Below are 14399 nucleotides of genomic sequence, written 5' to 3' on the forward strand. Positions count from 1 at the left end.
CTGCGCCTTATTACCTCAATCCTCGGTGGTCCTAAAGCTCTCTCTCTCTCTCTCTCTCTCTCTCTCTCTCTCTCTCTCTCTCTCTCTCTCTCTCTCTCTCTCTCTCTCGCTCGCCGTGATTGTGCTGCGGATGGTTGGAGGCTCACCGCGGCCTACACGTGATTTCACATTGGCTATAGAGACACTTAGCGCCTGTGGCTCCGTCCCTCCCACACACAGTCTGCTAGGAAGCTCCACCACTCAATCCATGTGTAGGTTTGAGTGCCTGTAGTGATTACACACACACACACACACACACACACACACACTCTCTGTACATAAGAGGGTGAGGGTGCTTGCTTGTAGAGTGCACGTGTGTGTGTGTGATGCCAGGACCACACATCCAGCGTGGCTTTGGACAAAACACACACATTCAGTCAGCAACTCGGTAACAGGAAGTGACAGGCTGAGGCGGCAGACAATGATGATCCCTCGCCATCCCAAAACGGATCGGCACCGGCCTCTCCGACCTACATCCAGCCCCTTAGTCCCACGCCTGTCCCCCGGCTCGCTGGCCCTGAGCAGATAACCACAGCCGGTCGGAAAACAAATCCCAAAGGTGCGTCCCGTGACGAGGATCCTCTGGAGCGTGGGCGCGGCGCGGCCGATACCCTGCCGGATCGTGGGTAGAGGCGTCACACTCGGTTTTCGGCCCTCGAGGCAACGATGGTGAAGGTCCCTGGTCTCCACTTGTCAGGCAGGACGGTGCACGAGTTTCAGTCACAGTGAATTTCCGCATTAAAGCGTGCGGGACGACGGGCTTCTGCAGCCGTGTTTGGACGGGCCTGAGCGGGCGGTGGGACGGTGATATGGAAGTTGGAACAAAAAGGATTTAGACAGCGTCAACAACAACAACAACGACAACTACAGTCCAGCCTGTGTTTGACTTGATTTAGTTTCCCTTAAGCCATCGCAACTCTTCAACAACAACCTACAAACGCTCAGCGCTGCGAAACGGGACATAGACCTACCACAGCGGAGCCAGAAGTACAGCTTAAGTTTGGAATGCAGCAGCGCTTTGAATCCAAACCCCATCAAAGAGGAAACCCGACATTCCTGCAACTGTTTCACCTTTTCAGACAGTTATGCCCGGATCTGACTGAAACTGATGGGAACTTTGGGTCAAAGTTCAGCCAGATGCAGTTTTTGAAAGCAAATTCTGATATTTATTGACCAAAATAGCTGCTTCTCAATCTTCTGAGCCATGTTGACATCCCCTTCATCTATATAATAATAACAAAACATGTTTATGTCCCTTTTCAAAATACTCCAGGTCAAAGTTCAGGTCATAGGTACTGACTTATAATGATGAAGGTTAGAGGTCGGGAGGTTTTCAGTTCTATTTATGTGTAAACACAATATGTGTAGAGCAGATTTGATGCAAAGTAACTTGATGTTTCCTGACCAACACCATCTCTCATTTTGTAGAAAAGGTGACCAGCTATTGAGCATGAAATATTGATTTTAAAAATATACTCAAAGAAGAATAAAATAGAGCATTTTGTTCGCTGCAGTAGTTTGTGTTGAGTGTATGTGTGAGATGGCGGTGTTTTGTAGTGTACAAGCCTACGTGACTTGGTGTGTGTGTGTGTGTGTGTGTGTGTGTGTGTGTGTGTGTGTGTGTATGTGTGTGTCTAGTATTGTAGCACAGGAGCAGCAGGGCCCATAAATCGTGGCGCTATCAGTGGTCCGGTCTCAGCCACCCTCGTGTTCTTTTATTGAATGTTATTGTAGCCGGACGACTCCTCGGCAGATATTTCCTGGTCAGAAATCAAGATGAAAGCCGGGGAGGGAGGAGGAGGAGGAAGAGGAAACAATGACTGATGGACATCGGAGGAGAGGGGAGGAGGAAGAAGAAGATGAAGAAGAAGCAGAGGGGATCAGAGCGGGAGTGGGTGGGCATTGGCAGCGCTTTAAAGCTCCGATGCCGATACTGGACGCAGAGCGAAACGTGTGGGGGCGAGGAGAGACGAGATGTGGATCCAGGATCATCCTACGACGCAGGCTGGAGAGGATCAGGATCAGGATCAGGCCTTGTGATTGGACCAGTGAGGGGGTGTGGGAGAAAGGAAACACAACACAGATCAGAGGAGGTGGAGGTTCACGGGGGGAAACCACCATGTATGAACCACACACACTTCATCATCTGATTGCTGGAGTTGGTTTGTGATCAGTGAGAAGTCGGTGGGTGCGTTTCAGTTTCAATGTCTCTCTTGTTTTTGGAGCCTCAAAGTTCTGACATTTTCATCTGAGTTTGTCTCTTCTTGATCTCTTGAGAGAACTTAACGTTTTCCTGAGATGAAAACACAGATTCAGTGGCTAAAACGCACTTTAGTGAGTCAATGATGAGCTGCAGAAACAAACATGAACCCTTTGATAAGACCAGTAGAGGGGGTGTCCTCTCCTCTCCTCTCCTCTCCTCTCCTCTCCTCTCCTCTCCTCTCCCCTCCTCTCCTCCTCCTCCTCTCCTAATCTCGGCTCTGGGAGCAGATAAGCCTTATTTAGCGTTTGGAGTTTCCTCTTCGTCCTGCCGGCGCTGGAACGTCTCCTGCCAGGCTGAGGTAGATGTGGACAGCAGATACACGACAGGCGGCTTTTTGTGTACACGGGATTTGATCCCAAACACACGCACACGCGCACACACACACACACACACACACACACACACACACACACACACACACACACACACACACACACACACACACACACACACTGGGCTTAGACACACACTCACAGTGCTGCCAGGGTCAAGTGTTAATGTAGTTTGATATGGCATGTTTGATACAGACAGATCGATGCAGTGCTGGTTTCCTTCGGGAAGGTTTTAGCCGGGAAAAGTTCCTGTAAGAAAATTTCGCAAAAATCGAAGGCGTTTATTTCGTAGTATTACTATCAGAAGTTGGTAAATGCTTCAGTGGCTCATAATGGACCAAAAGCTGCTTCATAAGCTCTTTTCATCCGAACAATATACTTCTGATACCTGGGAAATACATTTACTTAGCATAAAGCATTTATAATATCAAGCAGTGTTTTATGTTAGACCAGTGTTTATGTTCCCAAAGTGGGGGGCGCACACTAGGGGGGGTGCAGAGCTACTGGATGGGGGGGTGCGGCGCGGGATCGGAAGTACCGCCTCAGGTAAATTAATCAGGCGATACTTCTTCATCACGTTGCAGGAGAATGAGCGTCCAGGGCCGTCAGCCGTCCCGTATGGTTTTATATAGTATGATCGGGGCGTGAAAAACTTCTGATCTATAGAAGAGGGGCGCAAAAGAAAAAGTTTGGGAACCACTGTGTTAGACAAAACTGAACCCATGTGCCTTTGTAAGTTCGCTTTCACGGCAAAATGAAGTCGAGCCAAAAGCCTTTTTAAGTATCAACTTGGGGATCCATAACATGAGCCGCTGTCTCTCTCTGCCGTCGTTGCTCGGAAATGTGCAACAGACGACAAACTTGTGTGCAAATCGTTTGCAACAAGATCAATAAGCAGCGTCTGGCCTTGTTATTGTGACTATAGGATTGTTTTAGTGATCTGGAAGATGGCCCGCTGATAAATGAGCGATTATAAAAACCTGATCCACTGCAGCCAAGACCAAAACCCAACACGACGAATGTGCGAGCCTCCGATCTGATTTGCGTGGCTACCTCGGGGAGGTCTACAAGGATAAGCATGTACAACACTAATCTCCCAATCACCAGCGCAGGCAGATAACGGTCTGCCCGGGCAACGATCAGCACCGAGATTATGGATGTGATCTGGATCTGATCGCTTGCGGTGATATCAGTGCGGCGGCTGGCAAGGATTTTGGAGGGGGAGGAGTTCATGTCCCCAAAACAAAACGCAGGGAGATTTATGCTGCATGTTTATATGCAGAAGGCACGCTGATGTTTCTGTGTGTGCTGGTGCACGGAATACAGAGGGATCCAAATGTATAAGAACTCTTGCCTAATCTAAGTCCCACCTAAAAATCTGTGACATATTGACCCCATGTTTAGCCTAAAGGTCACTCAGGTCTTTCAGTCTCACTTACATGCAGCTGTGAATGTGAAGACAAATCCTACAAATCAACCTTGGATTCCACTCATAGTCCAGGACTTTGTGTTCTTGTTAGATCTTCGGCCTAACAAACGCCCCGCTGGTCTTCCTCCATGCTGAACGTCATGTGACATACTGTGGTTTGAAGCGTGTGATGATTTATGCCGTAAGGGTTCATGTTTGTGGCGTTTGTCTTCTGCTCCGCCCCTAATTCTGTGTGTGTGTGTGTCTGTGTGTGTGATCCGCATACAGGCACCTTGTTTTCAGGTAACCGTCAGCCGAGCGAGGGTTAGCATGGCGACCTCTGTCTCTCTAGCTTTTATGCGCGAGAGTGGCGTAACCGCGGCGCAGACAAAACACCCAACCTGAAGCAGATCCACATCAAAGCCTTCCCTCTCTCTGTTCTCGCTCCCTTCACGCCACAAACCCGACGGCGTCCAACCCTTCCCTCGTCCTCTGCTCGACCTCCTCGCCTCGTTCTTTTCACGCCGCGATTATCAGGCTGTTTCCCCCCCTTCTTCGTCTTCTGTGCTTGTCCTTTTGCTCTCGGCGTGTGGGCCGCTCAACGGGGAGGTCGGCCGCAGGAGGAGAGGAAAGAAGACGAGAAGGAACAGGATCGTTGTGGATGAGGCGGTGCGGTGCGGCGGGGGGGGGAATCTAACAACACCATCATCACCACCATCATCATCATCGGGGCACGGCGAAGCCTTAATCAAGCGCGGTTACATCTCAAACCAGCCTTGAATGTTTGCGGCTGGTAATAATGTGCACCTTCTGTCTAATTTGGCCATTATTCAGGCCTGTCAGACCGCAATTATTTAGAGCTTATCTCACTCGCACACGAGATGACGCGTTTGTCACGCTTTTGCTCCACACACACACACACACACACACACACAGGGCAGGAAAGGCTTTAGAAATTCCATTGATGAGCGCCTCTGATAGGACCCCTCACCCCCCAACATTACTGCATTGATTACCTTGGTGTGCTTATCATCTACACATATTCAATCTCATCAAGCGAATCCACACACTCACACATACACACACACAGTCACACACACACAGACACACACACACGCTGCTTATTGTTTACACGCAGATGGAGATTGCATTGTTGTTTATCCCCCGAGTTTGTTTATTCTATTGGCTGATTTGTGTTTAGTAATGTCATCTATTCCCCCCGCGGCCTCGGCGAAAAGAAAGGAAACACAATCTCGCCGCTCAGATTGGCGGCGAGCGGCTACGCGTGATATTGGGTTTCTATGATCTTTTGTGAGCCGTAATTTGATGCCGCGCAAAGTGTTTAGCGGAACAAATATAGCCACGTTGTTAAATTATATCATAAATTAGTGATCAGGAGGAAGAGAGACAGAGAGAGGGAGGAAGATAGACGTATGTATTTACCGCAGTGATTGGGTTACATTCACCGTAACAAGGCTGCCGTTCCACGTTTCGCTCGTTTCCAACATCCTAATTTCGTGAGCGTGATTCTGAGAACAAACCAGCCGTGTAATACACAATAAAAGTTGGAGTAATGATGTTTTTTAGGCCATAAAAGCCGATGGAGGCCGCCGTCATTGAAGCATCTTTACAGCTGCAAAACAATCCTAATCAGAGCCGGGAAACGTTGCGTTTTCTCCTGAGGACCACGTCGGAAATGAGGGCGGCGCTCGCCATCAAGAATGAGCGTCCCCCTCAACCCCCCCTTAAAATAATATCATTATGTTTGGCTAATGACAGCGGCGCGGCGTGCTTATGGAGTAAAGCCGATTAGGACGGAGACTGACGGCGGGGGGACCAGGAAGCGCGGCAAGGGCCATTTACCACTTCACACGGGACAAATGACTGTGTCCCTCCTCCTTCAGTCTCCCGCCCCCTTCTCCCCGCTTCCATCTATTTCACTTCCTCTTCTTCTTTTTCTTCTTCATTTTTTTTCCTACTCACCAGGCCATCATAAAGTATTTGATTTCCTCTCCTCTCCTCCTCCTCCTCCTCCTCCTCCTCGTCCTCCTCCTCTCCTCTGCCTCCCCCCTGTCTCCTTTGTGCAGAGGTAATCGTAGATGCAAAGGGGGGGTGGGGGGTGCGGTGGGGGGACCGCGGGGCTCTTATCGGCCCGTAACATCTGTTGGCGTGTCAGGTGATGAGATGGAGCGCTCGCGGCCTGCTGGCGGCCTGGACGGCTCCTTTAATGCAGAGAGGGGAGTGTGCAAACAAACAGCGGCTGATAGGGTCTATGGCTGTCACAATCACTCAGGGCCCTGATCTATCTCCCCCCTCTCTCTACCTCTAACTCTCTCTACCCCTCTCTCTCTCTCTCTCTCTCTCTCTCTCTCTCTCTCTCTCTCTCTACCTCTCTTCCTCTCTCCCCCCTCTACCTCATTCTCTCTTTCACTCTACCTCATTCTCTGTCTCTCTCTGTCTCTCTCTCTCTACCCCTCTCTATCTACCTCTCTTTACCTCTCTCTCTCTCTCTCTCTCTCTCTCTCTCTCTCTCTCTCTCTCTATCTCTCTCTCTCTCTCACTCTGATTCCTTCTTCTTCTTCTAAAGTGTCCATTTTCCTCTTTTTCTCCTCTCTCCAAAGATGGCATTGTTGAAAGTAACTTGTACTCGGGTACTGCACTAATACACTGCACTCTACATTTCAGCAGGACTTGTACTACTTCCCACTGCTATGCCACAGGAAATACTGCAGTTCATGTATCCGATGGCTGGACTTACTCATCAGCACTCGTCATGATCAAAATGTACTTACCCTAAACTTGTGGAGTCTTGTGCTCGTATCACACACTGTATCTCACCAGTTTACAAAGGGAAACGATACATGGCTCCACGTTTATCTGCACTCACTGCAGTACTTAAGGCACCTGCTGCCTCATACATCTACATAAATGATACATTTACTGCCTTAACTGCCTTAAGTTGAAGTGAATTGAATTGAATTAAGTGGAGTATAATTGATGTCAAAGAAGGCACTAAATGTGTACTTTCCCTGTAAACCTCAGTACATTTCTACTGCTTATCCTTGCTTACTTTTAGGTTGTTGAATGTGGGGAGTTTACGCGGTGGATGAAGTCGTTCTGTGACATGTGAGAGCAGGCATGGACGTGGGTGGCGTGCTGATCAGATTGATGTGATGGTTTTTTTGTGTGAGGTTGCGAGAGAGCAAAGAGGAAGTGGACGTCCGACATGGAGATGCAGCAGATTAGATGGTCAGAACAGACCTGCAGCTCTTATCAGGAGAGCGCTGCTGTCTTATCAACGCGCTCATTTCCACCCTCATCAGCACCATTATCCTCATCATCATCATTGACATTATGAGCAGTATTGGCTTTGTCAGCGATACCATCAACATCATCATCATCATCACCACCATCATCATTATCGTTACTCTCATCCTTTTTCCTTTTTTAGTTTTTGTGCTTTCATACCACACAACTGCTTTCATACCACACAACTGCAAATGAGAGTTTCAGTAACATTTAAGCAGTTTTGTCATATAGAGTGAAGTTATTTACCTTCAGTATAAACTTTTTAACGGCCCAACTCACCGCACGCACGCATGCCTGCTTGCTGTTGTTTCCTTTTGGGTTTCACAGGTTTCACAGGAAACTCTGAAGAATGAAATGATTTAGCTGAGGAGGGAATTATTTAGAGAACCAAACCAATTGATAAATACCTCTAGACTGTCTGTGCATCTCTGTCTGTTGCATAAACAGCAGCGTGAATCCATAAGGGTCCAATCAAATGCTCCAGTGCCTCAGGTCAAAGGTCATTTACCCTCCAAAAACCTTTGAATGTGGTTAAGTGGCTCCAGCCTGAATGTGGGCGATATGCTGACCTGTGCTGCCCCCTGAAGCCCACACAGCTACACTGTCACAGTCAGATGGGCCTGTGGCAGAGGGATCAATACTTAGTAATTCCTTGGCTAGGGGTCTGAGCGCCCTGGCCCTCCCCACTGCCCCCCCGGAGCTAGAATGTCCTCTAATGGAGCAGGCCAGATCTAATCACGGCAGTAATTGAAGTTTACTTTGAAGCTTTCAATCTGGGAGAATATTTAAAGACAAAGCCACCATGAAACACAATCTACTGTCCCAGGCCTGATCTGATCTGGATCTGGTGGCCTCGTCAATAATAGATGAGAGTCTCAAACATACTTTCATCCCCCCACCCCCTCTTCATCACGCGTGTGCGCATTAGATTTAAGTTAAGTCTTCTCATTTGAGTTGCGTCCCTTGACTGCAGCTCGTCCGCCAGCTTCCCTGGGCCAAAACAGACGCTTAGCTCTGTTTGCTGAACCGTCTGTGTCTGAAGCAGCGTGGACAGGAAGCTGTGTGATGTCACAAGCAAACTTAATGTACAGTAAAGGCCAAACATGATGATGAGTGAGAGTTCCATCTGTTTGAGGCATCGGTTTCCTCTTAAATTGTCATTCAAATCTTGGGATTGGGATTCAAGAAATGTGGGTTTGTCCTCATTGAAGGTTAAACCATAATGCAGTAACTCCTACCAAAAGTTGAGTCAAAAGGCTAAACTAAATAGACAGGAAGTGGAATCACTGTCCCCTAACTCTAACCTTGCAGGATCGGCGGCTGAATGCTGATATATGTGCTCATACGTATCTCAAATCTTTATATGCGCAATTCTATTTTTGACTAAAAACACGACTGAGTTCAAGTCATTCAACGATGTCTGCAGTGACAGAGATACCCAACTTTTAAGTTAAGCGGTTGAGTGACTTGTGGACTCGCTCTGTGTTTCATGGCGTGCTGTGGCAGGTGCGGTGGCGGCGGCGTGGTGTGTCCCGGTCCGGCGTCTCTCTGATTGATAGGCCTGAGCACAACGGGGCAGTGTGAGATGAAGAGAGGTCTGATAGCAGGCGGCCAGATACTCCCTGATTCACTGCGTGTCAGATGCTGATAACGCAGAGCCGCGGTTGGGGAAGTATCACAAATAAAGACCAAGATGAGGACAGACGGAGGGGGAAGAGATGATTTAGACGGCGGGTCAGGAGCTGCACAGCCGAGGTTCAAAACCCTTTTATTACCTCCACCAAGGAGGACGTGTGCTCTCTGTCTGTCTGTCAGCAGGATGTCGCAAAAAGTTACAGACAGAAACTTGGAGGTTGGACACGACTCGCTGAGGTATCAGTCAGAGTTGGGCCTGGGTCGGCCTCAGGGTGGCGCTGTAAAGACAAATGAAACTGAAGAGTTGATTCATCACATCAAAAGGACGTGAACTTTATGCCACAATGTATAAAAATGTAACCGTAATGCAAATACTTCTTCTTCTTCTTGGACTTTGCCACTGTAAATGGACTTATTCAGGTGTCCAAACGTTTGCTTTAATGGCCACACAGACACTCTTGATGGCCCACAATCAGGCTCCTTTCTCGGCTTTTGCTTTTGCTGACACACTGTTGACGCCATGGTGACGTTTTTAAAAGCGCAAATAGGCTGAGTGAGCTTGAAGCATAAGTGAAGCTCTGAAGCTCTGTAGCAGTCTGAGCACAGGGACGGACACGACCGTAGGAGGTCCAGTTGGGATTTTGGAGCAACCCTGCTGAAAAACTTGTGGCGGGGGCGGATCGATGGGCGTTAAGAGTGCTTAAGAGTTAACAGCCAGTCGTTTTATTCTGTGAGAGGAGGGGGGGACGTGGGGGGTTCTGAAGTGGGGGCGAGCGGCTCGTTTCATCACGCTGACAAATCGAGGAGCGAGCCCCATCGCTCTCGACTTCGAGTCTTCACGGAGATGAGTCTCCTCACGGCACAAGCTTCCTCTCCCTCTCATCGCTCTCATCGTCCATTTTTCTTTCTCTCTCTCTCCTTTTGGTGTGTGTGTGTGTGTGTGTGTATGTCCTTGTCCTGGTTTATATTAATAACTGTCTGTGGGAGATGAAATAAAGGAGGTGTGTGTTTTTTATGTGGTTGCTGTGGTCACAGTGCTGTCATGGTAATGTATGTCTTCAGATAGAGTGCACCTTCCTCTCCTCTTTTTGCAGCTTCACTGTATCAATAACATCACTCTTCTCTCCTGCCTCCGCCTCCTCCTCTTCCTCCTCTCTCTCCACTTTCCCATTTTTTCCTCTCCCCCCCCCCCCCCCGACCTTATCTAACCATTTTATCTCCCCGCACTTTTCGGCGCCATTTCTCCTCTTCCCCGCCTGTCGCTCATCCTGGTGTCACCAGGTTTTCTGTCGCCGGAGATGAAGGCAAAAGGTTTCCAGATCGCAGATGGGAAAGGAAGCGAACCCAGTCACAGGGTCAATGATGAAACACACACACACACACAGACACACACACACACACACAGACACACACGCACACACACACATATGCACACGCCCGTACGATGCACCTGCTGGGCACGCACCATTTACTTCCCTAAAAGAGACGAGCATACGTGATGCATACCTGTCCGTCACGCCGGCCGGCTCACTCCGATGCAGATCGACGACAAAAGCATGAGGTCACATTCTGCACACGCCAATCGTTCCCCAGCGTGTCACATGCTCGTCAGCCCCACGCATCACATGCAGGACGCCAGTAATGTAGCCACATTGTTTTTTTGCAGATAGCTTTGTGCGCGTGACATCAGCTCAAACTCTGGGTGACCTCCATGATTGGGAGTGTCTGTGTGTGTGTGTGTGTGTGCGCGTGGAGGTGTGTGTGTGTCTTTGCACAAGTTCCTTTACGCAACATTCACCATTAAACCTTCTACTTTCCTTCTTCTACATTTCACAGCTACATATTTCACTCTGTGGTGGTTACTTTAAAGATTTAAGATTTAAGATACTTTATTAATCGTCATTTTGCATGCAATTCACAGCAAATTGCATGCAATTGAAATTTATCTTGCACACCCTCATATCACACACACACACAAACACATGCATTACAGAGGGGGTGCAGGGCAGCCATTATACGGCACCCATGGAGCAGTTGGGGGTTCAGTGCCTTGCTCAGCGGCAGTGCCCTGGAGGCAAACTGGCAACTCACCAGCTACCAGTCCACTTACTTGGTCCATACGGGACTCGAACAGGCGACCCTCCGGTTCCCTATGGACTGAGCTACTGCCGCCCTTGTGTGTCAATCCTGGAAAAACACATCCTGGGAAATTTGACAAATATTGTTTTATCGCTCTTATTCTGATGGAAGAATCGAGGCTGGAATGTGATAAGAATGAAGATGAGTGAATCCCTGGTGTAGATGCATGTCACAGTATGACCCATATGCGAGTTGCGCCTATGTCAGGCCTATATCAGGCCTATAGAACAGAGGTGCTCTGTCAGCATAACTCAAACGTGTTTTTCAAGTTTTAGCTTTGAAGGTTGTGTTCAAAGTTATAGAAATGTATCAGTCAAAATCTGTATGATCCAAAAACGAAGCAAAACGCAGGCCTGGTTCTTCTTGCACAAAATGGACCAAAGAAGAAGAAGTGAAAGCCTTTGTTATCTTTTCAGAAGTCAAGTCAAAGACGGCGTCCTCTTTAGAACAGGAAGGCTTAGCTTTATGAAGCCAAATCAGGCTCGCTGTGCTCCAATCCCAGACGTGACGATCCACATTTCATAGTTACATTTATGGTTCGAAATTGCATTTAATTTGATCCAGATTCACCAAAAATGTATTAATTCATTTGAAGTGTTAAGAGTAAATGTGTAGATATTAAAGGATTTGGTTGCCATGGTTTTTTCCTCAAGAGGATTGCATTGCGGAGATTATCGCACCAATAAAACTGGAGAATAGAACGATTTCGTGTTGTCGCTCTTCATCTCCTTCATTCTCCGTGTCGACCTTGGAATGTGAATAAAGCTTCTGTTATCTATCGGAAGAAAGAGAAAGAACCTCTTCAGTTTGTCGGAATACCGAAAGGCGCCAAAGAAATTCCCCGACTAATGACCATCAAGCTCAGATTATGATGCGACGCGATTTGTGGAGCGTCCATTGTGGAGAGCTTTGCTGCTGCTGCTTCTGCTGCTGCTCTTTAAGACGCCTCGCTCGTGCTGATTTCTTTCAGATTCTATTTCTTTCTTAATCGTCATGAAGGATTGAGTTACACACAGTAGGTTTCAGGATGTGCATTCACCCTTTAATGTCCTTAAAGTGTGAAAATATCTGTTTGACAATACAGGGATCAGTTTGGACACAGAGGGCAATCAGACCAGAAATCCGGTCCCGTCAGGTTCTGTCAGAAACTCTGTCAAGCTCTGGATACACAACTATCTAGAAGCGGCAACTTAAATTCAGGACCAAAATTCCTGTTGGCTCCCGGATGACCGGTGTGGCTGGTGGACGGTGGGGAGACTGGAGGGAGGGGGATGTGCTCCGCGTTTGGCATCGATCGGCAGGAGATGGAGCTCTGACTCTCGGCCCGGTGCTGTGTCGGCCCGTCCTAATTGATGTAATGAATGTGATTAGGTGCTATCAGCGCCATCGCAGAGCCTGGCCCTCCGCCCCTTCTTCCTTATCTCCCATTACTTCCTGGGCCCTACCCATAATGCATCAGGAAGGAGGGAGACACACTGACGGGTCCAGATGGAGGGTAAACCAAACTGATCTGAGATGAGGGGACATACATCAGCACTGTGACACACACACACACAATCACACACACACACACACTCATAAGGACGTCTGGATAAGTCTTTTATATCCGTCGTAGCATTTCAGAAGATTTGTCTTAGGTTTGTGGGTGGATGGAATCTCTCCCCTCCTCTGCTGTGGTAGCTCAGTTTGTGTGGATGTGTGTGTCGGCTAGAGAGCCAAGGAGGAGAGAGCCAAGTAATCAGCAGGCCAACACTGACATCTAGTGATTAAAACAAGTCCTACACAAGAAACAAACAAGAATTTCCTGCTGATAGAGTTTGTGACAAAATGGAGCCAAACCCCGGCCAGTGATGACATTCATTCATATTTAATACAGGCAGAAATAAATGAGTTAGCTACCAAAACATACTGGTACTTACTGCATGTTTGGCATTCATGTATCGGGTGTGTGGGTCTTTGAATGGACCCTTATGGATCCATGAACGCATTTAAAAGTGTTAAGTTACATACCAGTTCCTGTGACCCTTGACCCTGAAATGTTATTCATGGATCTGTATCCTACAGTAACGTCCAGGGAAAGGGGATGAGGCTTCCTCTCCCCAGCCCCTCTCATTGATGCCGTCAGATCGAGGGCCACTTCATCTCCACAAATGAATCCAAAGGGAGACGACGAGCTCAGGCTGTAGTCCTGAGCTACAGAGGGAAAATGCTGTAACCTTCCCAAAAGTAAAGTTCAGGCCAAAGGAGACGTCACTCCGTAATCCAAACATTGTCATTAAGCCTGCTGATAGAGGCAGCAGAGTTTGTCTTTATCTTTATCTTGTAGCCTTTTGAACTCTTCAGGCATAGAGATGAGAGATTAGATGGATGGATGGATGGAGGGCGAGTGAGATGGATGAGGGGGGGGGGGGGGCGGGGGGGGGCTAATGAGCCATGCTTCATCTAAATGTAATTTCCAGTTCCTTCTTAAAATCAGCTTTCTAATTGTGGATGCACCTGCTGGAGATCAAAGATTCCCACATTCTGCTTCTCTCTCTCTACTATCTGATCAGGTTTGGACTCTGTGGTGTGTTCAGAGCTGAAACTTCATTCTTGTTGTCTGGCTCAGCTTCTGTCTCTGTATCATCAGCGTTCAGCCTCTAGAGGGCAGTGTGATATAACATATGCACTGTACCTGACTCCATTTGATCCTCGTTTCTAGTGAGGATATGATTACATGTGACATTTTCCATTGAAACAATTACATGTCAGGTTATGAAAATAAGCTGACAGCTTATTGATTTAGCTTATTTTAAATCAACACAAAGAGACACAGATGCTTCTAAGTTCTTGTGTTTAAAGTTGTTCTAGAAAATGTGTTTCCTTAAAAAAACGCGCTGCAGTTGCTTCCTGCTGAAAAGTGTACCAAGTGGTTGCTATGGTGTTTTGGGCAGTTGCTAGGGTGGTCGCTGTGGTATTCTAGGCAGTTGCTTCTGGCAGTTGCTATGGAGTATGATGTCATCGCCCATCTTGGTGCACAGAGTGGGCGGGGCTGCCAGGTTTTAAGCTTGTGACTGCTACTGCAAACATGTTGTCATCGTGTCTATGTCTCATATGAAAAAAGATTTATACATTTTGTTTAACTTTAGAATTACTTCATGCGGACACAATTTTATTGAATGAACACTTGACAGTTTCACACTCTTGTGTCTCGTCTTACTCTTACTTTGCTTTACTCTTGTTCTGATGTTCTGTCCGTGCTGTACTCACTCGGGGTTATGTTTTTCTGTCCTCT

The sequence above is a fragment of the Genypterus blacodes genome, unplaced genomic scaffold (assembly GCF_046128005.1).
Source record: "Genypterus blacodes isolate CSIRO-AG114 ecotype Tasmania unplaced genomic scaffold, CSIRO-AGI_Gbla_v1 ptg000004l_1, whole genome shotgun sequence".
Classification (NCBI taxonomy): Eukaryota; Metazoa; Chordata; class Actinopteri; order Ophidiiformes; family Ophidiidae; genus Genypterus; species Genypterus blacodes.